The sequence below is a fragment of the Eleutherodactylus coqui genome, chromosome 9 (assembly GCF_035609145.1).
Source record: "Eleutherodactylus coqui strain aEleCoq1 chromosome 9, aEleCoq1.hap1, whole genome shotgun sequence".
NCBI lineage: Eukaryota > Metazoa > Chordata > Amphibia > Anura > Eleutherodactylidae > Eleutherodactylus > Eleutherodactylus coqui.
Window position 1 is genome coordinate 63,844,445 of NC_089845.1, and position 27,720 is coordinate 63,872,164.

General features: G+C 42.5%; 1 protein-coding gene across 4 annotated transcripts in view; it reads left to right on the plus strand.

The window, feature by feature from the left end:
• Positions 1-27,720, plus strand: part of ZNF516 (zinc finger protein 516) — a 131,367-nt gene that overhangs the window by 44,435 nt on the left and 59,212 nt on the right. For all 4 annotated transcript variants that reach the window (XM_066579481.1, XM_066579483.1, XM_066579480.1 and 1 more), the window contains exon 2: positions 2,113-2,209. The gene's annotated coding sequence lies outside the window, so the exon portion shown is untranslated. The remainder of the gene's footprint in view (positions 1-2,112; positions 2,210-27,720) is intronic.

The window sequence follows — 27,720 nt, forward strand, 5'->3', positions numbered from 1 at the left end:
CACAGAATAGTCACCTCTGACAAGCCGGCTGCGCTCTGTGCATGCACGGCTGTGCACCAGCCGGCACATCGCAAAGTGGAGGGAGAAGACGTCGGACAGGTAAGTATGAGGTCAATGCCGGGGCACAGGTCGTATCCCGCTGCTTGAATCTATGCATAAGGCCTTAGGTCTTTTTTTCTGCTTATGTGAAATTCTCCACTCAATGGGACTTTAACCTGGAGGAATGCAAAATAAAGGTTAAAATATGAAACCTCAAAGGACCATTTTACAAGAAGTCCTTGTAGCAATACTTTTACACTTACCAATCTGTTTGCTTTTCACACTTGACAAAATCTTTTATACAAAGAATATACAATGTTGTCAATGGCTTACTAATATATGCTGCATAGAAATACATCACTACTGTACTTGCAGTCCACATAGCTGGGTGTTGGACACTTGTCACAATAATTGGGGTTGATGCAGATGTATGTTGCTCTGTTATATCATGTGCTCTAGCTAGTTAAGCATAGATAAAGAAATAATCTAGAATATCATTATAGTATGTATGTCAACATATCCAAATTGATAATGGCCAAATGCCAAGTCTAATAGAAGAATCCTGTAGTGGTATATTCAGCGCTTTGTTTCTCTACTCTCCACTATTGGCTGGAAAATTTCCATTTGCTTATATGATGGAGTAAATAATTGATTTTGCTTTGTACGCTGGTATTATCTGGTGAAGCTGAACTATGCACGAGCTTTGGTTTGGCAGCTGAATATTTGTATGTATGTTGGGCTACTGTTCTTCATTTGTAACCCAGTTTTGCTCATTAGGTTTTCTCTCCTATTTCTTGGTAGACATGAATGCAGATATTCCCTGTAAGCCTTTTTACTCTATAGCTCTTTAGTGCATCTTGATCTCTGGCAGCTGTATTTTCCCCCTCCAGGGGATTTACTGCTGAAAAGCAATAATTACGTGGAGACCAATCAATTGTAAAACTTATGGATGTCATTTGGTTATTTTTAACTATGCACTAGCAAAATAAGTCTTAAATGAATGGTGGCTACACACATGTAGACAGAAATGTTCTTTCAATCAACCTTCCTGGATTTAATAAAAGAAATGAACAACTGCAGTGTGATACAGATATGCTGAGTATTTTATATCTCTCATGGCATTTAAAACAGACATGTCTCTTTGCTTTAAATATATATGACATGTATAGCCACTACAATGTAGACTCTTCTGGATGGTGGAGGGTAAGATTTGTTTTTTTTTTGTCTGCCATTAAATCAACTACTTATTCTATCTATTAGGGCACTTAGGGAATGTTGCCACTTGGTGTAATACTTGTACATGTGGAAAATCCTCCAACATTTACAATACTACAAGCCATGTCGATGAGTTTTCAACAGATTTCTTCCGTGTAATGTGAAAACTTCTGCACGGATTTCAAATCCATGGCATATCAATTGTTCATTGTGGATTTCTGACTTTTGCTATGCAAAGTGTGAAATCTGCAGCAAGTCCACAGCGTTTCCACAACAAAGGGTAAACCTTCCCTAACACCTATACATCTAAAGGTGCTTTTAGACGGAACGATTATTCAAAAAATTGTGTAAATGATCGAAAGTGATCGATAATCATTCAGCCTGTTCGCTCATACAGGCTGTTCTTGGGTCTGGCACCCGGGAGCTATCAATCTGTTGGGTGGACGATGTCACCCATTGATATTGAGCAGCTGAAGCCTACATGACAGATTCACAACTCTGGGGGCTGGATAGAAGAAGAGCCTGTACAGGCAATGGGGGCAAATATGTAGGTAAGAAAGTCAGCAGATTCAAAACTATGCAGCCAGCCCCGCTGAGTTTTACAATGTGACAGATCCTTGTTATAGGATGCTTCCATATTAATGCATTAGCTGTACAGATAATTTTCATCACCAGAGTGCTGTATACTCTCGAGGGTGGATAAATGTAGTGAGCCATGTAGAGAATAATGTTCATTGAAAGGTGCTTAATAAGCTCCATAATACATTGCAGTGTGAAATACTGTGATGAAATGATTAGTGTTTGTAATTTATAATGTAAATAATGGATTTAAATTTGTATTAAACTGTTTTATTTCAGATTCCAATGAGGATTTCTTGCAGTCCCACTATGACGGCAGCTCCAGTTTCTTAAATAGTGTGGAGATGGACAGAGACAATCAGTACTTCAATCCAAGGTCAGTTTATATAGCATTCAGCATACCAAGGATAACAAATGCTTCCAGTAACTATATATTTGACATATGTGGGAGGTTAAATTTGTAAGTGACACATTCTGTTTAGTTGTGTATATATATAACGGGTGGGCAAATCCCATAAGCCATGTAACTAATGTGGAAATTTGCTACTGGCAACCCCTATTTTGAGTTCATTTTCTATTTTTTAAGAAACTGATAATGGCTGGTTATTAACATATATGCAACATATAGCTTTGAATATTTTTAGTAATGCATGTAATGGTGGGTTCAAGATGCTACTGGAAATGTTTTTTCAATATGGAGCACTTCATCTAGATAATGGCTCCATAAGGCTGGCTATCCACGGGCGAGGTGTCATTGCGAGATCCGCAGCGATAAATCGCACGAGGAGCTTGCACGACATGCTTTCCATAAGTTAACTACGGAAAGCTTAGCCTACTGCACATGAGCGGAAAATCATAGTGATTTTTCTTTTTTTCAGCTTGCATTATTAAAATCGCGGCATGCCGCGATTCTCCATGGTGAGTCTATCATTAGCATAAGCTCATCGCAGAGACCTTTTAGTGCTTCCCCGTCCTCCCCCCGGGGCGGAATATTACTAGCGATATTTCGTCGCAGCCATGGACAGACGACCTAATACAAGTAAGAATCCAACAACAAAAACCCCTCCTCAGTATACTGCTGTATAAAATTGTAGTTTCTGGAGGTAGAGTAGTGTCTACTAGCTGTTGAAGTGCCTTCTAGAGCTCCGTTTTATTGGGCAATAAATACGCTCGTGTGCCTGAGCTCTAAGGCCACTCTCTCTCTCACTGCTTTTTACAGCGTTTACCATGTCTATAACGCCACAATTTTTGAGCGCTGTCTGCCTTATTTTTGTACATTTTTTTTAAAGCGCTTTTAAACACCCCTTCATCCATTGAAGTGAATGGGGTGTGTTTAAAAAACCTTGTCAGACGCTGTAGAATTTATTCAGGAACGCTGTGCAAAATTGCTATAAAATGCAGCGTTTTGCTAACGCATGTGTGAAAGTGGCCTTAGTGTCTATGGTGACTATTTAAACAGAAAATTTTAAAAATACCAAGTCTAAAAGTGCTACAATAAAAGTATATATGTTTCACTTGTATGGATAGAGAACTTCAGTTTTTTTTTAAATTGGACTTGTGAGACTCTGCATTATAATAATGTGTGGAATTAGAAATAGGATTAAAGGAATTGTTTGAGCTTGAAAATCTAGTTCTCCCAGTCTCCCTCTTTCCCCTGTGTCACATTTACAAGGGTCTTGGCAGCTCTGTCCTTTTTGCCTAAATATGAGAGTAGCAGTTTTGCAGAATCTGTTTTTGATTCAGCCAGGGCCCACGAAATTTGAATGCAGTCCTGAAGCCCACATACACATGCAATAATTGTCTGCAGATCTCTCATTTGGCTGGTGGCTATTTCACCCAACTCCGCTGTTAACATGCAAGTATGGATAAGTGTACATTAGGTGAAAAATGCCTGTTCACTGGGTTATCCACTGATCAAGAGAAAAGGGGTCCTGTGTCCCTCTTATCACACCGGGACTAGCAGCTCATTGCTGGCAGAAGGGTTACAGCAAGAGAAGTACAATGACAAAGGGTTTAGCTGCTGAAGCTGCCCTTAAGCTTTGCCCCCTGATTGGACAATGTCAGTGTGGGGGATGTTCTCACCCAGTCAACACTAAGTGGCAAGGACCGCCAAGTTGTCAAATTATTCATTAGCATATTAAGAAGGTAATTTTACATAATTGCATGAATAACCGGTTAACTGAGCCACTTTTGGTATTGGTTATAGAAATGGGAACAAAGAGGACAAAGGTAGTTTAGTATTTTACACTTCTATAGGTCCTCTTTTAGAACCTACATATGGTCGGGTACATTGATTGCTATATATGTGATTGATAACATGCCATTTTGGCCCCCTGTCCACGGGTGATGCGAAGTCCCGTGGCAGATCTCCACCGCCTGGGAGCAGGAGCCGCCACCGATTCTCCGCCGGTCAGCCCTATCTGATAGATAGGCTGGCCGTGGGGAATCAGGGCAATTCGCAGCATGCTGCGAATTGCCCGCCGCGAGCGAGAATCGCAATGATTCTCCGCTCGTGGACAGTTGCCAGCGCTTTCCATAGCAATGCTATGGGAAGCATCGACCGATGTGATTCGCCGAAATGACGCCCGTGGACAGGCACCCTAACCATATACCGTATTTTTCACTTTATAAGACGCACTTTTCCCCCCTCCAAAGTGGGGGGGGGGGGGGGGGGAGTTGCTGCGTCTTATAAAGCGAATGTACCAAAAAATTTGTTCCGATCGCCATTTTTAGCGTGATCGCGATTTAGTTCGCGCGATTGCGTGTTAAACTCGCGATCGCACAAACAAATGTGCGACCAGTCTCCTCCCCACTGCCGCCCATACATACCTGTGATTGGTCGTGAGCGCCGGCGGGTACTACTGCTGCTTCCCGCCTCCACCAAACGGCTTCCTTTCTTCCTCTTGCTGCACAGGCGCACCGCTGTGATATGGAGCGCCGGTTTTTCGGACCTCTGCTGCTCCCTCTGCTCCGTCACTCGGCACTAACCCTGCGCTGTCCCTGGGTGAGTTCAAATTCCCCCCCATTTTCCCGCTCTAAAACAGGGGTGCGTCCTATAGACCAGTGCGTCTTATAAAGCGAAAAATACGGTATTCATTCAACAAAATCTAATTTTAAATTTGTAATTGATAATGGCCACATCATTATTTTCTGCTTCTAGCAGAAGTTTACCTTTTTTATTTTATTGTATGTATTTACATTATGAATGGCATTTCTCTTCTACCTCGGCATGGGGAATATGGCAGTTTGCGTTCCCATTATGAAATGCAAATATGCATTTGAATGTTTCCATTTGCAAAAGCACCTCTGCCCATTAGATTTCTGAACACTGGTTGGAAAACAACCTTGAATAGCATGTCTTTTTATAAAAATACTTCTATAAATAGACATAATTTCCTCAGCGCTCTGTAGGATAGGATTTTCTTGTGCCGTCTTACTTTCTCTTTATTTTTGTTTTTAATGCTGAAAGGTATTTAGAGTTGTTTGAACTTCTCATGCGCCACTTTTCTCTGACTAGAGAATATGCTGCTGCTTTTAAAGTTATGGACATAGCAGAATTTGGTATAGTCATGTCTTGGTGTCTTAGGCCGGGCTCACACTACCGTAGGCTTAAAACGCTGCGTGTATCACGCTGTGGAGACGGTCTCTTGCTATGTATGGCAATGTGCATGACAGTGTGCATGAGATAATCTTCCAGTTTTTTTTTTTTTCAATTTCCAGCCCTGTCGCTTTTGTAACGATTCTTATAAATGCTGCATATACACAATGTAAGTACAGCGTTTATTACGCACCCATGGAGAACAATGGACTTACGACAAAACAGAACATGCTGCATTCTTTACGCAATGAGTATTTGTAAATGTGAATGGATCAATGGAAATCAATGTACTTTCATTGGCTCCATTCACCACATGTTACGCATGCAGTGAAGTTACGCTCGTGTGAACCTGGCCTTATAGTGTTGGGTTTTTTTGGGGGGGGGGGCTGCCATTTTTTTTTTCTTTTTCTTTTAAAATGTGAAAGGCATATGTCCAGCTCAGACGTTTATGAAAGGATAGCTGTGCTATATTGTTTTTGTAACTGCCATTCACATTTATGGCAGTCACATAGATGGCGCAACACAGCTAGCCCTGCTGTTTTGCTGTTTCTGCATTCCTGGTTGCCATATCCAGGGAGACATGCCATTTTAGCATATATATATATTTTACTGTTGAGCTCTTGGTTCTCTTTACTTGAGCCTTTAGGATGAGTTTCCATGCCATGGCCGAGATGCGTAAAACTGTAACCGACCTTTGGTAATGGTAGCATTATTTTGCTGGTAAAACTGTTTATCTGCAAATCTCAGGTCCTTGACAATCTAATTGAAAACCCCATCAATTCGCAGTGGAACTGCACTGCGACATGTTTTTTTGTTTATGCCTTTGGCATTCTGCGGGAACTTACCCTCACAGGTATGGTGTAGATATTCTGATTTTAAATGCGTCCGTTAGCTGTTCAGATGTCAAAACTACGTATATACTTATGAGGCAAGATGTTGTAAACCAATCAAAATTCCCAAAAGTTTAACCCCAACACTAACTTTTTTTACTAATGAGATTTTAGCATTGATATGTTTTGTAATATCTGATAGTGTTTTGAAAAAAGTTTCCTTGTCCCTTGCGTTTGATCACAGGGTCATTCAGTAATCCATGCTTATTCATTGTGTAACAGGATTTACTTGTGTGGTAGAAGCAGTGCCTGCTGAATTAGAGCCTTTGTTAAACCATAAATTAATGGTGTACCTTTCAGATTTCCCTGGCAAAGATGCTTTGTGAAGGTTTAATGATGGCTGAGACTGTTGTTTTAGATGTATAAATATCTAGATTTTGCTAAATTAATGGTCATAACAGTTAAAAATGGCATTTGGTTACATAGTAAACTGTTGCTGTGCGTACCTTTTTAATTTTATTACACAATTCTTAGTTTATATTTGACATAAAGTAAGTTTTAACTTTTTAGCCTCGATTTTTAGTTGCCTGAGTTACAAGTTGCCAGGTTTTTTTTTGGGTGGGGAAGGTGGGGTTGTACTTGTATTGTGTGTTGCTTGTGTGATTTAATAAGTCTGTAGTTCTGCAGCTGAACAACGTATATCAGTTGAAATTCATGGATCAAGAATAATGGGACAGCTAAGCCTCAATAGCTGCTGTTTGCTAAGAAATGCATTTAGCAATGAACTTGTCTTTGTCCCTTGTTCCGGTCCCCCTGAGGCTGGTGAGAGTCCGCCATTATTTTATCTTTTGTAATGCCTGTTTTTTATAGGTAGACCTGAAAGCACTTGTGTATGATTTTAGATTGATGCAAAGCAGAACAATAGTGGTGGTGGACAAACATTTGGGGTAGATATGTGACTTTGTTTGCTACAATATTAAGTGCAGAGATTGCACTACATATTTTCCAGAAGAGCAAAAATACTCCTCCCTGCATTTTTGAGAAGTATTTTTAGCCATAGAGGAGTATTCAATTTGCAGTAATTCAAATTAACAATGCATAGGCATATGTGGTGTTAAAAACTTGCTAATTATACAATAAAACATTCCTGTAACCTCTAAGTAGTCTTCCTTCATAAAATTGAGAATTTGGTACATTCTAACCTATTTTAGAGTATATGCTGAACATAATGCTGCAATATCACACAACTTGGCATAAAGATGGGTGAAGTCACATAGGTGACTGTAGCCTAAAACCAATGCAGACAAAGCACTTGCCACAGTTGGTAACACAGGAGTCAATAACATAACTGCTTTCATTTTGCAACCTGATTTAGAAAAATGCACATTCTAATTCCATCGGTTTTGTCCCCATTCAGTAAAGCAGGCGTGTTTTATGCTGTAGAAAAAAAGACAAGATGCTGTCCTCTCTTGCATGCCACTTGGCTCTGCTCTTTCCTCTTATCCAGGTAGCACATGACTGCTGCAACCAATCCCTGGTCTCAGCAGCCACCTGCCACTTGGCACACAATGATGCTTGGTGGAAAAGAGGAAGGAGTGGACTGGGCAGACATAGGCGTACAGATGTTATTGCAACCTCTGAGTGAGGTCCTGCACTTTTTCCCCCCCTTATATACATGATCTGTAATGATTTGGGGGAGGGGGGGGATATATTTATATATGCTGTAGCTTATATACCTGACGTTGCTTTGGTATCCCTTGATGTCTTGGTTCTTTCTCTCTTTTTGAATTCTGGCCTCATGCTGTTCCAGGGTCTGTGTAGCCTTTGATAAAGTGGCTCTTGCCCGAAATTTTTGAAGTTGGACATCCATGGTTTGACTACCTTGATGCGTTGGGTCTTCCCCCTCTCTTTTTAAATTCACATCTCATGCTGTTCCATGGTATCTGCAGCCCTTAGGCTGGGTTCTCACAGGGCGGATTCCCGGCGGAAATCTCGCGGTTTGGCCGCAGCAAAAAACAACGAGATTTCTGCCGGGAGAACCGCTGCTGCAAAACCCGCGGCAGCTTTGAACCGGCCCGTCTGCTCGCTCTTCCGCTGCGGCTGGCGCTCCCATAGAGGAGAGCGCGGCCGCAGCGGAAAAAAAAATCGACATACTGCGGTCGGCAAATCCGTGCCGCTGTGGCGGCTTCTGCCGGCTTAGCCGCAGCCGTCCCATGTCAACATCCACATGGATGGCTAATCCCGGGATTAGCGGCCGCATGCGAATTGGCCACAGTGAAATTCCGCACGGAATTTCCACGGCAAATCCGCTCTGTGTGAACCCAGCCTTAATGTCCTGGCTCTTTCCCACTCATTCTTATGTTGTTGGTCACATTGTTTGCCTGTCTTACTCGTTCTCAGTAACTTCACCTTCTTTGCTTTTGGCTGGACTTGTTCAATGAATTTCTTTCTTTTTTATTTTTGGAGGCATTCTGGATCCATCACATTTCTAAATTCACCTAGCTGAATCACACAACATCTTATTTTATCATAGATTATACAATAGGCCTCATGTATTGAAACTGGTAAAAAAAAACATAGTAACCATTCACAGCACAGCTTTCATTTTGCCAGAGGAGCTTAAAGAATGATTGGTTGCTATGTGCAACAAACTGTAGTTAAAATATTCGGAGGTTTCAAGTTGGTACACATACTTTCATGATCAACGTACTTTTCTAAGTTTAGTTGAGATCTGCTGCAGTAAATCCTCACTATTTTCACTAGATGTAAACATACCCTTACATATAGATTTGGCTGCAGAAAATACAGTAGGTTTTGACCACAAAACAGTTTTTAGCAAGGAAGAAAAAAAACTTGCCAAAAAGTGTGCGCGCAAAGTCTGAGTCCGTCAGTGCCAGAGTCCCCTGACTGCTTCCTTAAAGGGGTTGTCTCGTGAAAGCAAGTGGGGTTAAGCACTTCTGTATGGCCATATTAATGCACTTTGTAATATACATCGTGCATTAAATATGAGCCATACAGAAGTTATTCACTTACCTTCCCTGCGCTGGCGTCCCCGTCTCCATGGCTCCGTCTAACTTCAGCGTCTAATCGCCCGATTAGACGCGCTTGCGCAGAAGGGTCTTCTGCCTTCGGCTCGGTCTGGCACGAGTGGCGTTCTGGCTCCGCTCCCTTCTACGCGTCATCAGGAGGCTGGAATCGGCACACATGACGGGGCGGAGCTACGCGATGACGCATAGAAGGGGCGGAGCCAGAACGCCGCTGCTGCCGGACAGACCCGAAGGCAGAAGACTAGAGATGAGCGAGTACTCGGAAAAGCACTACTCGCTCGAGTAATTTGCTTTATCCGAGTATCGCTGTGCTCGGGTCTGAATATTCGGGTGCCGACACGTAGCGGGGAGAGCGGGGAGGAACGGAGGTAAGATCTTTCTCTCCCTCTCTCCCGCCCGCTCTCCCCTGCTCCCCGCTGCGACTCACCTGTCAGCCGCAGCGGCACCCGAATCTTCAGGGACGAGCACAGCGATACTCGGATAAAGCACATTACTCGAGCGAGTAGTGCTTTTCCGAGTACGCTCGCTCATCTCTACAGAAGACCCTTCTGCGCAAGCACGTCTAATCGGGCGATTAGACGCTGAAGTTAGACGGTGCCATGGAGACGGGTACGCCAGCGCAGGGAAGGTAAGTGAATAACTTCTGTATGGCTCATATTTAATGCACGATGTATATTACAAAGTGCATTAACATGGCCCTACAGAAGTGCTTAACCCCACTTGCTTTCGCGAGACAACCCCTTTAATGATCAGGAAGAGTACTAATAAAATGCTCTACTAGACCACTGCCGGGACTCCACCGCTGCACTCTTTCCTGCCAACACCGATCAGTATCGGGCAGGAGAAGAAGCATTTCTAAGGGAACCTGCGGGAGAGAAAAAGACTTCTCCTATTCTGCAGCTTCTCCTGACTACTGTATACCAGGGCGCACACAGTAGTGAAGAGCAGAAAGATGCTGATATTAACCCTTTCCAATCCACTGTCTGACGTCTGAAGACATTCTGAGTGAAGGCTGTACAGCTCCAATGTCGGAAGACGTCCAGCAGGGTATTCTTGCTGTATATTGCTGGCCGCTCTGTTTTCGGGGGACTCTCCAGCATGTCCCATACCGCAGTACTGGCTCTAGCCAGCAGATGACGCCATTGTATAAAGGCAGAAAGAGAGAGCCCCCTAGAAAATCCTGAATCCAAAATTGGATTGCAAAGGGTTAAGGGCCTTTCTGATGACTTGGTCATGTGATAGTGCCTGGGAGAGCCAGACCCTGCCTCAGGAGAAAAAAGTTAACAGTGCTACTGCTGTACACAAGTATTTATATTCACCCAAAGGGTAGGCTCACGCGAGTGTAATTTCACCACATACATACTGTATGTGGTGAATGGAGTAAATGAAAGTACATTGATCTTCATCGACCCACTAACATTAGCGGTTTTTATTGTATATAATATGCGTGTAAAAAAAGAACACCGCATGTTCTATCTTACGTGGTGAATGGAGTCAATGAAAGTACGTTTGATTTTCATTGATCCATTCACATTAGCGTGTATACATTGTGTGTGATATGTGCATGAAAAAACACAGCATGTTCTATTTCACTGCGAATTACGCGAGTACAGCCCTGCTGTCTATGGCTGTGGATTCAGTGCTGTACGCAGTACATTACAACACAAGACAGGGCGGGGAATTTAAAAGAAAAAACTAAAGAAAAAACAAACTTGGCACGCTGCGCATGACAGCATGCGTGAGATACCCTGTTATGCACGGTGCAAAATTGCTGCCCAACTTAGCGATGGCCTGCTCACCACCCACTCGCATAGTGGTAAAACAATGCGTTATACACCCAGCGTTTTACGCATATATTGGTGTGAGCCGACTGCATCATCTGTAAAATGTTTGCTTAGAGCTGTGGGATTTATTTGTATAACAGAGCTGTGTATAAGTTTTGTTTGTATAGCAGAGAGTAGTGTGTAGTTGAACTGTATTTATGTGATGTTTGTAGCAGAGCTGTGTACGTATATTGCATATGCAGCAGAGCTCAGAGTGTGTACATGTATAGTGTGTGTATATAGGGGGTAAAAAATATTGTGAAGTAAAAAGGATAGAATAATGTAAGGGGTTTATATGTGCCTTTACAGATTGTTTCAGTGGTTGAAATTTAGAGTACTCTTCCTTCAAAGGAACCTGTCATGAGGTTCTTGCTGCCTAAACCACGTCAGGCGAGTCTAATGTCACTCTCACATACAACACTTTTTACAGCATTTAACACGGCGTTTTAAATGCTGTACAACGCCTCCATTGATTTCAATGGGCCTTCGCAGACTAGCATTCAAATGCAGTGTTTCTTGCGCAATTTTCGAGTTCTGCCTGTTCTATATTTGTGTGTTCAAGGACTTTTTAACACACCTTGTCACCCATCACAGTGATGGGGTGCATTAAAAAACGCTGTCGACCACTGTACAATGCGTTCAAAAAATCTGCTTGAAATCACGGTAAAACGCCGTGTGTAAAGCCATTGGTTTCACTATTAGGCCTCCCTCACACAGGCGTTTACAGAAACGCAGTGTTTTTCAATGCTGTGTTTACCCTAGATTCAGCCTGGCTTCAGCAGCACTGGTATGCGTCAGCCAGCGTTTGGCTGCTGAAATGTATGTGTATGTATGTATATGTATATATGTGTATGTATATATGTGTATATATATATATATATGTGTGTGTGTATATATGTGTGTATATATATATATATATATATATTTTCAATACTCATCTAGCAGGCGCCGCTGTTGGGACCTTGTGAAGCCGGTAGATTGCTCTGATTGGCCGAGTGACAGCCATCTGAGCCAATCGGAACCAGCGCTGGATGCGTTCAATCACAGTCATTCATTTATTATTCGTCGCATCCAGTGCTGGGTCTGATTGGCTGAGTCTGCTGAGTGACAGCTACCTGAGCCAATCAGAACAATCTCTCGCTGGAGGCGGGGATTTTGAATCCCTATCACTACAAAAGTTCCCCTGTCGGCTGACAAGTCCTGAGAGCGCCACCAGGGCCGCTTGTCTTCTGCATCCAGCTGTTCTCTGCTCGGAGTGCCCAGCTGTTATACAACCGAGCGCTCCGTGTGGGGTATGCAGAACACAGCTGGATGGCTGTGTTCTTCATACCCCGGCTGTTCACGGAGCGTTCAGCTGGTATACGGATGTGCGCTCCGTGTGGAGTATGAAGAACACAGCTGGACCGCTGTGTTCTTCATACCCTGCCTGTGTTCAGGGAGCGGGATACAGCTGAAACAATAGTATCAGCTGTAACCCGCTGTGAATCCCTGATATGGCTGATCGTTGTTTTCAGCATGCTGAAAGACAACGATCAGTGACTGCTTAACGAAAACTGCATGATGTCAGTGCAGTTACACACATAATCGTTGTCTAAATGGGCCTTTACTCTTTGGGCTGAAGGGACACACAAGTCTATTTGTGAGATCAGGTGTTGGTCAAACACAGATTACAAACCAGACCACCTCATTCACTTCATCCCAAAGGTGTTTGATCGTGGTAAAATTAGAGCTCTGTGCAGGCCAATCAAGTTTTTCCAACAGACCTGCCAAATAACCCCTTAGTGACCGGGCTTTTTTCCATTTTTGTTTTTTCCTACGCCCTTTTAAAAAATCGTAGCTCCTTTATTTATCCATTGAAGTCACTGTATGAGGGCTTGTTTTTTGCGGGACGAGTTGTATTTTTCAATGGCGCTATTTATTGTACCATATAATGTACTGCAAAACTTTTTAAAAATTCTTAGCGGAGAGAAATGGAAAAAAAAACGACATTCCACCATCTTTCGGTGCGTCCTGTTTCTACGACGCGCAAACTGCAACAAAAATGACGTGATATTTTTATTCTATGGGTCAGTACGATTACTACGATACCAAACTTATATAGTATTGTTTTTGCTGTAGTACTTGTATTTTTTTTTTAAGATATTAAATTTTTTTCAATTATTTTCTGCGGTCATTTTGTGCGCGCGATAACTTTTTTATTTTTCCCTCGACGTAGTTGAGCAAGGGCTCATTTTTTGCGAGATGTCCTGTAGTTTCCGATAGTATCAATTTGGAATACATACGACTTTTTGATCGCTTTTTATTGCGTTTTTTCTGGGAGACAGGGTAACTAAAAAATGCATTTCTGGCGTTCTTTTTTTTTTTTTTCACACGACGTTCACCGTGCAGAAAAAATAATGCACTACTTTGATAGATTGGACTTTTCCGGACCCGGCGATATCAAATACATATTTTTATTTTATGATTTAGATTGTTTAATAATAGAATAGATATGGGGTGATTTAAACTTTTATAACTTTTTTTTTTTTTTTTTTACAATTTAAAAAACTTTATTGATCTTTTTTTTTTTTTTACATTACTTTGAAGTCCCCCTGGGGGACTTTAACATGCGATGCTTTGATAGCTCCTGCAGTATGACGTAATGCTATAGCATTACGTCATACTGCTTTTTTACAGGCAGTCTTTTAAGCCACCCTGTGTGGATGGCTTGATAGGCAGTCTGCTAAGGCAGCCCTGGGGCCATTCATTAGGCCCCCGGCTGCCATGACACCTGCACGGATCCCCCGATCTCACCGCGGGGGGGCCGTGCGGGACCCCCAAACAGCGTTCGGGGGATTTAAATGCCGCTGTCAGAATTGACAGCGGCATTTAAAGGGTTAATAGCCGCGATCAGCCGAACGGCCGAGCGCGGCTATTGCCCGCGGGTGTCAGCTGTAATAAACAGCTGACGCCCGCGCTGTATGGAGGGAGATAGCGGCGCTACCTCCCTCCATACACGTCCTGCAGCTGCAGGACGTAAAAACACTATGGCCCGGTCGTTAAGGGGTTAATATCATTATGGATGTCCTATTGCACACAGTGGCTCAGTTATGCTAGAGCAGGAAAACACCTTTCCCAAAATGTTTCCATTAAAGGGAGTCTGTCGGCAGTTTTGCTGACAGCTCTATATAGGAGCAGGCTATATCATACTTTTGCAAAGCTTGTTAGTAGCAGCATCACTAAAATCAATCAACTTTTTTCCCCCTCTTTACGGTGCTGCAAGTCCTCTGGAGATTTCCTCTTGAAGTCCATCTCTTTCAACAGCAGTATTGGTTTCTTAGTTGGATTCCACAGCTGTCAATCAGAGCTGTGGAGCAGCTTATTGGACGTGAAGTGACAGTACTTCAAGGCGGAGCAAGGAAAGGAATTAAAGTTGGCTTTATCAATGTTGATGCAACTGGCAAGCTGCACAAAGATATAATCTAGTCCTGCTCACCTGCCCCTATATAGCGCTATTAGAAGTTTTTCATCAGCAAAATGCCGGCAAACTCCCTTTGGGTGCACGCGCACATAACTGGTTTGTTGAAGATTTTGCTACAGATTTACAGCAGATTTAGTCCCTTCAACTTAAATTCAGAAACGTGTGAATGCACCCTCCAAGTTGGAAGTATACAATTGTTTGAGACATTAACATTACCCTTCACTAGACATAAGACATTTCCCAAAACATGAAAATTCTCCACAAAATTTTACAGTAGGCCCTGTGCTTTTCTGAAGGTAGTGTTCTCTGGTTGTCAGTCAAAAGGCCCTTTTACATGGACTGATATAACGTTCAGATTCCACTGATTAGTGGCGATCTGAACGATTATTCTTCAGTGTAAATGCGTTTTAAAACTGCTTTTTCACTGTAAATGGAGGCAAGTGGCCAGAACAATCTCTGTGTAAAAGCACAGGAACCATCACCACTGGGACGACCTGTCTGGCATCTGCACCAGACAGGTCGTTGGCTTGTATAAAGCCACCCAAAATGTTCTTCTATCAGATTGCAAGATAGTGAAATGTGCTTCAGAGGGCATGTTTCCACTGCTCCAGTACCTGCTTTATATAATTCAGATGATGGTTGGCATTGACCATTGGGATTTTAGGCTTTTGTGCAGCTGCTAGATCTTAGAAACTCATTTTCATAAAGCCCCTCGTGGATGCTTTTTGTGCAGATACCACTTTCTGCAGTAGTTTGGAACTCTATAATATGGGGTACAGCAGAGGATAGGAAAATGTATTTTTATTGTATTATCACTATTTTTTACTTGCCATTGATTTCAGTGCTTGATTCTGATTTATTTTAATTTTTTTTGTGTCTAACACTTTGTACATGTCTTGTTACTCTTGCCAATAACTTGTTACACTTCACAATAATAGCACTTAGCCTTAGGCTGGGTTCACACAGGGTGGTTTTGCCGCGGATTGCCGTTGCATATCCGCACTGCGGCAAAACCGCTGCGTTTGTAGTGCAATGCAGCACAAATGAGATTTGCCAAAAAGCTGTTCCCACAGGACGGATTTTTTCCGCACAGCCGCAGTGTGGAAATGCAACTGTGGCGCGGTTTTAAAAGATGCAGCATGTTCATTCTTTGGTCTTTTCCGCAGCGCTTTTTTGTCAATAGGCCTCTATGGACGCAGCCAAAACCGCGACAAATACGCGGCAAAAAGTAAAAAGCGCTGCGGAAAAAACCGCTTGCGGATTTTTACGCACGAAAATCCGCAGCAAAATACGCAAGCCAAAATTAACCTTTGAAGCGGTTTTGCCGCAGAAGCAGTTCTTCTGCAGCAAAACCGCAACTGAAAAACCGCGGCAAAACCGCAGCAAATCCGCCCTGTGTGAACCCAGCCTTATAGTCCTTTTATATGGGACAACCTGTCGAGCATAGGTCATTCACTCGCTCTTCATGAATGGAGGCAGGGCGGGCCCGCCTTAATTCACAGTAAACAGGCAGTTCATAAGTGAACGTCTGCCTGTTTACATCAGCCAATCTGTCATTCAGTTTTTATGCATGCAGAAACTGAATGTTGAACAAGAACCGAAATTAATTCTTGTCAGTCTTAACTTGGGGCATGGGTTAACACTGAGCAATAATCATTCAGATTTCCACTGGATGTGGTAATCTGAACGATTTATCGGCCCAGGTAAAAAGGCCCTTATGAAAACATGGCACTAGATACAAGCTCTGCCACAAGTTGGCTTGTGATTTCTAAAGTCACTTCGCTCTTGAGTAGGATCCACACAACTATTGATACTTCTTAATGGAAAGATTGTAGACACATACAGAAAACCCTGCACACGACCATACAATGGACGTAGCTGAAACAGATCAAGGCTCTTATTGGGGGGTGAATTGTAAAGGGAGAGAATTAAGACCAGTGTTTCAAGTGCCAGTCTAAAGGCTCTTTTATAGGAGACGATTATCGTTCTGTTTGGTCAAAACCCTGCATTCCCGCAGGGTTTTGATGGATATTCATACCGAGTAAAAGCATGCAGAAATTGAATGACGGGACTAGAATTGTCCAGTCAGTCAGTTTTAAGCATGCTTTAAAATCCGAATGACCATCATTCTGTGTAAACAGCAGCCGTTCAGTACTGAATGGCCACTGCTTACAGTGAATGGAGAGGGGCATCGGGAGAGAACTCTCCTCCAGCCAATCCGCCTCCCTGCTGGCCGCGCTGTCGGCGATCCAGCGATACTTGCCCTTGTGTAACAGCATGGGAGCCAGTATACACGGGGATCTGATCCCCGCTGGTGTATAATGTGTGAAGAGGCGCACACATCTTCATACATTAGCCCACGTCTTGGCGGCTGCATGTACTTGCATAGAAATCTATGCCAGCTACGAGCTGGGGTAATTTTCTGATGTAATTTACTCCAATTCTGTAAATTACACATAAATTTGTTGGATGGCTGCGACAATTTTTAAAATGCGATATGGAGTGAAGATGTCAAAGTTGCTAAGTTTGTGCACTCTTGCTATTTTTGGTTGCTAAATCTTCCCCTCAGTGCACACTTCTCTGTGTCTCATACTGTTCGATTATAATACACAAATGGAAGAGGATAGCCAGAAGGCCTCAGGGTGAGCACCCGAGGGCTGACATTTGCCCACCACTGATGTAGAACTATACAGTACATGAGAGTCAAAACGCTTTTAAGGGTCACTACAACCAGTCCCATTCAACAAAGTTAAGGGTGCCTTTACACAGGAGCGATCCTTGCTGAGTGAATGGAGGCTGAGTGGGCCAAGGATTGTTCCGGCCTCCATTCACAGTAAACAGGCAGTCGTTCATACATGAATGGCTACCTGTTTACACAGGGCCATCCGTCATTCAGTTTTAATGCATACAGAAATTGAATTATGAACAAATTTATCATTTGTCGTGCATGCATTTAAACTGAAAGATAATTGTTCAGATTTTTGCTGATCGTGGGAATCTGAACTATTTGTAGGCCTGTGTAAAAGGGCCCTTATGCTGTAGTATTTACACAGAGGGGTCGAGCTGCTGTACCTGGCACAGCCACATGTACAGCTGAGCCTCTCTGGGTAAACAATGAAAGCATCAGGATGTTTTCTGTAGCCCCTCCATTCTGTTGGTTGGTGATGGTCTACTCAAAAATTGCTGGTCTAATAACCCATTTTATGTTTTGTATATACCTGTGACAAAGCCCTTGTACGTTGTCATGAGTGTTTGTGATCTGTGTGTGTATATATACTTGTGTGTGTGTGTATATGTATATATTTCCTACTAATGAGGATTGAGTATTTTTATGTAAACCATTTTATTGCTCAAACTTCAGTAACACAAATCTGATTTTTACTTACATATTACAGTATATTCTATTATGTTCTTATTCTCCAAATCTCTCTTAATTAAAATGTGTAGCAAACGTCCCGCTGAATGTAAGCCGTTGTTTATCATTGTTTACAGATGTGTTCACGGTAGTGACTGCACAAGTCTTCTTGAATCCTTATCTGTCTCCTAGCAATGTACTGCAAATCTGCTCACAACATTAATACTTTGCAAATTTACCAGGAGACAAGGGATTCTGTTTGTGATGTAGAGTGCATTAGCAACACACCATGATTAACACTGTATATATGCAACTCTGCAGTGTTCAAATGCTTTCTACTTATGATATTGATTTCTCATGGCTCACTCTAATATACGTGAATGAAAGATATGCAAATATATATTAGTTTTGGTTATTTCTACAGCCTTAATTACAGGTATGTTAGAAAAATAAGGGGGTGTTTTGATTAGTATTAAAGTTGCATTGTTATAGACTTCTCTATTGTATTACTGCACTGATATTTGTCCTCTTTCCTGGGGGGGTGATCCTTTTGCAGTCATTGCAGGTAGACACATAAGTAATATCTAGGTCATGTTAACTGCTGGAATACAGCATATCTGGAGAATGGAAAGCTCTTGCGATCAGGATAGTGTTAAGACACTGCTAAGCTGCATATGCACCATTGCTGTTCTTGGCTGGGTGTGTTTAATGTTGCCTACTACAGTTTTCCTTTACAGTTTAATTGGCATTTACAGCAGAAGTATTATTTATGCTTTCCAAACCACTGCAGCTGCATCATTGGTCTAATCTTGCAATCTTTTTCTTTTGGTTTGGTAATATTTAACAGCATTTTCATGGCTCATTGCTCTGTATTCTGGCTCTAAATATATATTGACATATTGTGTGCTGTTACTTATTTGCATGACTGCTATGGTGGTAATTTTTATTACTGCTATGTGTTAAATATATATTTTTTAATAAGTGTTGCAATATGTAATTGCGTGCATTAACCATGCCTTATACTGTAACTTTCACCTTAAGCCCTTTTTGACGAGTCAATTGTTTGCTTTACGAACCAAGTCATTGTCACATTGCAAGAGCCATAACTTGCTGACATAGCAGTGTGAGGGCATGTGTTTTTTTTTTTTTTTTTTTTTTCCATTGGGCAAGTTGTATTTTTTTTATTGGCACCACTGTGGGGTACATATCATCATGTATTGTATAACTTTTTTTATTACAATTTTTTAGGGGGAGATGGAGAGGGGGGGGGGGGGGGGGAACAACTCAAAATCATTCATTGTTTCCGGGTTTTGTTCTTAGTCTGGGGTCACACGGGTCGTATTCTCGGCGGAAATCTTGCGCTTTTGCAGCAGCAAAAAAACCCACGAGATTTCCGCTGGGTTTTGGAGCGGCTTCGCCACATTCTTTTCTGTTGTGGACGGCTCACCCATAGAGGAGAGCACAGCCGCAGCAGAAAAAAAAGAATGGACATGCTGCGTCTCGGGAATCCGCAACGGATTTGCCGCCCCATGTGGACGAGATTTTTGACAAATCTCGTCCACATGCCTGGCCTACCCTGGAATTAGCGGCCACAAGCGGATTTCCTACAGCGAATTTCTGCATGGAAATTCTGTGGCAAATCCGCCCAGAGTGAACCCAGCGTTACACTGTTCACCATTCAGTAAAAATAACATAACTTTCTTATCTGGATCAGCACGGTTATTGCAATACCAAGTTTATGTAGATTGCTTTAAAAAGAGTTTCTATTGTGCAAAAGTTTTAAAAAAATAAAGAAAAACAATTGAATCTGCATCGGCACATTCTAAGATCGATAGCATTGTTTGTTTTCCAGTAAGAGTTCTATTTTGTATTTGTGCCATTTTAAGGTGCATGTCACTTTTGGATGGCTTTCAATTGTGTTTTTTGAGAGGCGAACAAAGAAAATAGCAGTTCTGTTGCCACTTTTTAAAAATTACCTTTATTGTGTTCACCATGTGCGATAAATAGCAAAATATTTTTGTTGTCTGGATCATCAGGTTTTTTTTTAAAAAGGTTTCTTTTATCTATTCAAAAATGCCTATTTTTATCTTAAGGTCGGGCTCACACGGCCGTAAACGTTAAATGCTGCAGTGTTCCTGTGAACCCATCCGTGACCCTGATATGGCGGCAAAATTGTACTGTACGTGACCGTATACTCACACAGGCAGTCATGCGCAGTACACCTGTTTTTATACTTTATTTCTCTGCGTACCACGCAGTGTGAGCCCTATACTTAAGTTTAGGTAGCGTATGCAACGCTGTCCATATGCAATACATTATGTGTGGGTGGTGTCTTCATACGCAATCCCTCTATGAAACAGGGCAGTGAATTTTAATTAAAAATAAAATTCCTGCGCATGACCACGTGCGTGTGATACGTGGGCAGTCCTATGCGGTCCCTGCCGGAAGACCTGCCGTGTACAAACGCAGGTAAAATGCTTCGGAGAGACATGGAGGCCATTGCCAGGCTTCTAGCTGCCATGGGAACTTATTGTTGCCTTGTAATCACACTGCGGGGTGTGGATGGGTGACAGAAGGAAACCCCTCTCCCTGTTATCTGCTTAAATACTGTAGTTGGTATTGATTATGGCAAGTAAGGGGTTAAACTGCCAGGATCTGAGGTTTCTCCACATCTGGCAGTTAGAGCAGGAGCCTGGCTGTCAGTTTTCAGCTTAGCCACTGCATTAAAGATTTATTTGCACGTTAACCCCTTAGTGACGGCCCCATTGCCTTTTTACGTCCTGCCTAAGAGGGCTTTTAATCATAGAGGACGTAAAAACATGCATCCTCTAAGGATTAAAGCCACGTGGGCTGCGGACGTGACAGCTACATGCTGTCTGCTCCCGGAGGTGACATGGAGCTGTCATGAGGGGTCGCTGTGATAGCTATGGATAGCGCCGATCGCAATTAAGTAAAAAAAAAAAAAAAGTAACAATTCATCTGCCCTGATGGATCAGATTCATCAGGGCAGCTGAGCTTACCCACCTCCGTGATGTCCGGTGGTGATCTGGTTCTCTGGGACTTGATTCCGCTCTTCTGAGCATGTGCGCCAGACTTGTGACGTCACACGCAGAAGGTGGGGAGCTCTGGCAGATTTGAAATCTTCCAGCTCCTGAAGGGAGGCAGGAGATGTCACCGAGGACTCTGGCGAGCAGTCCCCCGGCCCGTGATTGCTGGTATCCAATGGATACTGGCGATCATGGAAAAGTAAAAAAAAAGTTTTAAAAAAGTTAGTTTCAGCTGCCTTCCTGGATCAGATCCATGGGGGCAGCTGAAAATACTCACCCTGGTCCTCCGTGATGCCCCACGACGATCGGGGCCTGTCGTAGGCTTCTGCGCATGCGTCAATGTTGTGCGCATGTGCAGAAGGCCGGAGAGCCTGGCAATTTTAAAATCTGCCTGCATCCAGCTGTCAAAGATAGCCGAGTGCAGGGAGATGTGACCGGGGACATAAAAAGTTTAAAAAGTTAGTTTCATCTCCCCTTACGGATCATATTCGTAAGGAGAGATGAGATTGCATAACTAAGATCCCCGGATTTCTCCCACAATGGGATCTTTATCCGCAGACCTTACCATAGCTTCTGCGCATGCGCCCATCAGCAAAATGACGGACGCATGCACAAATGTAGAGGATTACCCAGGAAATTTAAAATCTCCCGGCTCTTGTCTACCAAAGGTAGCCAAGAGTCTGAAGATGTCACGGGGGGCTGTGGTGAGCAGTTCCTGGTTACGTGATCGCCATTATCCAATTAATAATGGCGATCACATAAAAGAAAAGAAATTTGAATTTTCACCTCTCTTCACCGATGCGGTCGGTGAGAGGAGGTGAAACATGTTATCGGAGGCCTCCGTATTTGAAGCCCAACGTGATCCTCCTCCACGCACCTTACCTGAATTCTGCGCATGCGCCCGTCGGCAAAATGCCGGACACATTTGCAGGAGCTGGGGAAATTTAAAATCTCCTTGCTCCCTGCTACCAACGGTCGCTGAGCGCCTGCAACAGTGACCGGTGGCCTCGTTGAGTGGTCCCCAGTCACATGATAAAAAGGTAGCAATCTACCTAGGCCGGTCTCATACAACCGGATAGGATTTACGGATTCCGCATGCGTCTAATCTACGGTAATACTTAGATCAATCAAATGCATTGGATTACAGAATTCCGCTCACAGGGGGTTGGAATTGCGTAATCCACTTGCAGAAAACAGAATGCTGCAGTTTCTATTTTACCGCTGATATCCGTGACATAGAGCCCATTGTGCTCCATGGTCGCAGATATACCTGCAGCCCATATGCAACTACATTGTGTATGGGCTGCTGGTATCTGCGTCATCGCTAAGCGACAGTGCGGGAAATACAAGTAGGCAGTTATGCGCAGTACATTATTCGGCCGTACGCAGGGCCACGGCCAGGCTCACAGCTGGGACCTGCTGCGGGCCTCCGCAAATGGATTCCCCATACGACCGTGTAAACCCAGCATTATTCAGATCGCTAACTGTAATACGTAATTTACAAAAAGCTTCGGGAATGTTCGCCTTCCTGCAGTTCCAGGAGCAGCTTGTTGAGCGCCTTGTGTGTGAGACCGCCGCACCTCAGCAAGCTTACGAAGCCTCACAGAGCGTCACTTTTTACACCCCATCCCTGCCACGGAGGTCAAGAAATACCACCCAAAAAAGCATGGGAGAAGGAGGGATACCCGGTTTTATTGCCCCATGTGCCCATTCTAACCAGCCCCCGTAATTACGCCTGTCTTCGGACATTCCACACAGTTTACATTATTACTTTTATCTAAGATATGGGGAACGTCAAAAAGGGTGTGGAGGGGGTGGGGATTTTATTTTTAGGAAGTCAATTTTTATTCCGCACAAGTGAGCAACGCGGCCTTAAGTTTATTCATTTGTGTCCAGAAAATCCAACGGGTGTTCCCTTCATTATAGGCCTAGCCATATGTCCTCTAAGTAGATTAGGGCCACAATGGGTAGGTTTCTGAAGACTAAACAAATGGGGGATCCATTTTGGGGTGCAAGTCTTAATTCATATGTGTGCTGTACAAAGAAACCTGTTTTTAAATTGACACAGTTGCCAAAAAAATGAAAATCGTAATTGTTTTCCTTTTTTGCTTAGATTAATTCAAATACCGTGGGGTCAAAATATGCAGTACACCCCTAGATGAATTCGTTGAGGGGTCTAGTTTTCAAAATGGGGTCATTTGTGGGGGTTCTTCATCGTTTTGGCCAATCAATGGCTCTACAAGTTGGCAATGGGGCCTGGAATTTATTCAGTTGTACTCCGAAATCCAGTGGGTGTTCCTTCCACTATAGGCCTAACCATGTGTCCTGTAAGTAGATTAGGGCCACAACGGGTATGTTTCTGAACACGGGACAAACGGGGGGGGGGGGGGGGGGGGGAGGATCCATTTTGGGGTGAAAGCCTTCATTCATTTCTGTGCTGTACAAAGAATCCTGTTTTACATTGACACAATTGCCAAAAAAATGAATATCACATTTTTTTTCCTACTGCTTTACTTGGATTAATTCAAATACTGTGGGGTCAAAATGCGCAGTACACCCCGAGATGAATTCGTAATAGGGTCATTTGTGGGGGTTCTGTATTGTTTTGACCACTCAAGGGCTCTACCAGTGAGCAATGGGGTCTAAATCACCTTCAAGCAAAATTTTGGTTTTGAAAATCACTGGCTGCTCCTTTCGGCTAGGGCCCCGTTGTGCATAGATACATTAATATTAGGGCCACAATTCATATGTTTCTGAACATGGGACATTTTGGGGTGAAAGTCTTCATTAAAGTGTGTGCTGTCCAAAAAAAAAGTTTTAAAATGACACAATTTGCAAAAAAATTAATCTTATTTTTTTCCCTTCTGTTTTGCTTAGATTCATTCAAAAACTGTGGGGTCAAAATACACAGTAGACCCCTAAATGTAGTCGTTAATGGGTCTAGTTTTCAAACTGGGGTCACTTGTCAGTGTATTATTTTGGCTGCTCAAGGGCTCCACAAGTAAAATAGGGGCCTAAAACGCCTTCAAGCAAAATTTCTGTTCTGAAAGCCACTGGCTGCTCCTTTCATTTTGGGCCCCGTTGTGCATATGTACATAGGATTAGGGCCACACTGGGTATGTTTCTGAACACAGGACAAACAGGTATCCATTTTGGGGTGTAAATCCTCATTTTCATGTGCACTATACGAAAAAACTTGCCTTTTAAAATGACGTATTTGCAAAAATATGAAATTTTATTTTTTCTCCTCTAAATTGCATTAACTCCTGAAAAAAAACTGGGGTCAAATTACTCATGACACCCCTCAGTAAATACATTAAGTGGTGTTTTTAAAATTGGGTCATTTATGGGGGTATCTGTCATTCTGACACCTATGAGCCTTTGCAATCTTGGCTTGGTGCAGGAAAACAGCGTTTCTCAAAATGTTGATAATGTTAAATTTGTACATCTCCTAAATAGTTAAATGTGCATCCAGAATAAAGTAAATAGATGGAAGTATATACCTTATCAAAAATGTGTACAGTATTTTTGGCAATTGAAAATGTAAAAAAGGTATAATTTTTTTCAAAATTTTCCCAATTTTGACGCTTTAAATAAATATTAATGAATTCTATCGCTCTATTTTTACCACCTAAATGAAGTACAATATGTGGCGAAAAAACTGTGTTAGAATCACTTGGATATGTAAAAGCTTTACGAAGTTATTCTATGTCAAATTGACACATGTCAGATTTCCAAAATTTGGCTCAGTCACTAAGGCGCAAACAGGCTTCGTCACGAAGGGGTTAGGAACATCTTATATTCCTCCCTACCTCAATATTGGAAATGCTAAATCGTGATTACAGGATCTAGATATCTCTTGTTCACTTACGTGTGTGTGTGTGTGTATTCATTCATTCACAACTCTAAAGGCTCATGCCCATTGCCACTCCGGATCCGCCACTAGTGTCTCGCCCGGCAAGCCATTGCGCATGCGCTGTGCAACGCGTGATGCGCCGGTGGTGAGTGGTGACGTGGATTCTCGTGGGACGTATGACTATCATTGACTGCAATGTAAGCCGTCTGCGTGATTTTCCTCATAGAATAGAACATGCCGTGATTCTCCCCCACAATTGGAAAATCGCAGTTGATTTTTTTTGGGGGGGGGGGGGGGGGGCGGCATTCATTGTGTATGTGACTAATCAGCCAATTGCAGGCTTCAGCAGCGATATTGCCATGGCTGCTGAAAGCTTTGATTAGCCAAGCAGTCGTATACACAATGAACGGCATGTGACTGCAGCAGTTTGGCGACATGGGAAGCCCCTCAAGGAGGTGAATATGTACTTTCTTAGCTTTACAAAAAAAAACAAAACCCTCTCAGGAAACTCCCTGTAATGTTTACGACTGCAGTCAACTTTTCAATTCTGATTGAAAGCGTACTTTTAAAAATTCAATAATGTTATAACTTAAGACAATCTTCAGATTAATAAGGAATTTGCCAAAAAAGCAAAACAAACTGGATTGTTTCATGGGATGCCGGGTTGTGAAGGTGTCCTAAGTTAGATTTGTTCTGTAATACTGAGGTGTATGAAGCTTGTGGCTCCATAAGGATTCTGGCTGCTGTACAGTAGCTCTGCATCACTCAAATATTACTGTGATTGCAAACCATGGTTGCTGTGTATCACTAGCCTAAATATTCATATTGCAGGACTATTATTGGCCATATGACATGGAAATCATATGAAGCCATTGTGAAGCAGTAAGATCCATAATTGGCTCACGGGATCTGCTCGAAACCTTTGTCAGGTGTTTTTTTTTTTTTAATTGGCTATGGTGAATTTATTTGGTCTTTTTTTTAACTACCTAGTTCTAACTAGTCTTCGCAGTAGTGAATATTAGTCATTCAAATGAAACCTTAAGAGAAATAGTGAATTTAGCACTTGTACTCTGATTAATGGTGGTTAATGCAGATGTGTGCATTTATCCCGATGTTGTCATTTTTTTTCTTATTAGAAACTATAGAACAATAAAGAAGCTCAAACTAAACAAATGTGCAGATGCCAACAAGGAGAAAATAAAAAGGCATGCTTTAAAATCTGTGCCAGTTACAGTGATGTCCATGGTTTTGCTTGCAGTGGCGTATATAGAGATTCCTTTTATATGATTCTTGGTATAAAAGTAGAGATGTATTTGGCTCATAATGGATTATTGATTGGCCTGAGAGCAGCAGAGGCCCCGAGGTTGTGTCATCAATGGTACTTACTCTTCCAATAGTGAATGCATCATTTCATACAGCAATTTGGGACCTTGAAAAATAAACTAACAATTGTTTATCTGTTTTGTTTTAGTGGCTGGGGTCTACATGTTATGCAGAGATCTAGAATAGTTTTCTTTTGAAAAATGTAATACACAAATAATCTAAGATTAAAACTGTTAAAATACCACATAAATTTATAGTTGTTGGTTCTGTATAGCTCATATTAATAAGATTAATTTTGTAAAAACATTGAGACTAAAAGTATAATTCACATTTCCATTATTATTTTCAATATTTAAATGATGGTAAGGGAGAAGAAAATGTTTTGTCCTTCCTACGCAATTCGAAGCATGCATTATATTAATACTATTGCTACTACTACCATGTTTTCTACACCTGTTTATCTGTCGCTTTTTGCTATCTTTCAGGGCTCATGCCTACGGACAGAGCAGGATATGCCCGCGGGGATAAACACAAAAGTCCCTGCTGGTGATCGAGGAGAAACTCGCTTTTAATCGCGTTCTTCCACACTCTCCATTACTATATTATTGGAGACCTCCCGCCGTGGAGAAATGCGGTATAATAGAATATGTCGCGATTTCTTTTCCAGCTACGTAAATCCGCGGCAGAATCACGCATTTCAGGACTGAGCTATTAGGTTCAATAGAACCTAATAGCTGCATTATTCCACCTTAGATTTACGCTGCAGGAACCACGGCATAAATCCGTCCATGAGCATTAGCCCTAAAGTTAATTAAGCATTATTGTGAGCCAATATTTAACCCTCAGGGTATTTTCCCACATAGCAGGCAGTTTAAAATCAAACCTACATGCAAGTTTGTGTAGTCTTCAAATTGACCAGTGTCAAAATCTATTGTTAATTGTTAGATAGTGGCCATGCAGTGTTACAGGTGAGCGTATAATAGTGGGGTTCCTCGAAAGTAGCTGGGGTGCATCTGTAATGTGGCCAAGAACCCTGCTGTCTTTGCAAGCAAACTTGAATGTCAAATGTTTTTAGCAGGATAGCCCCCTTTTATGTGTCATAAATGTATGATCGTTGGCATATAACGACTGGGACCTTGAGGAACCACGAGAATGGCACACCTAGAGTCAATAAAGTGGTAGTTAGAAATGAGCAAGCACCAAAATGCTCGGGTGCTCGTTACTCGGGACGAAAATTTCGCGATGCTCGAGGGTTCGTTTCGAATAACGAACCCCATTGAAGTCAATGGGCGACCCGAGCATTTTTGTATATCGCCGATGCTCGCTAAGGTTTCCATTTGTGAAAATCTGGGCAATTCAAGAAAGTGATGGGAACGACACAGCAACGGATAGGGCAGGCGAGGGGCTACATGTTGGGCTGCATCTCAAGTTCCCAGGTCCCACTATTAAGCCACAATAGCGGCAAGAGTGGGCCCCCCCTCCCAACAATTTTTACTTCTGAAAAGCCCTCATTAGCAATGCATACCTTAGCTAAGCACCACACTACCT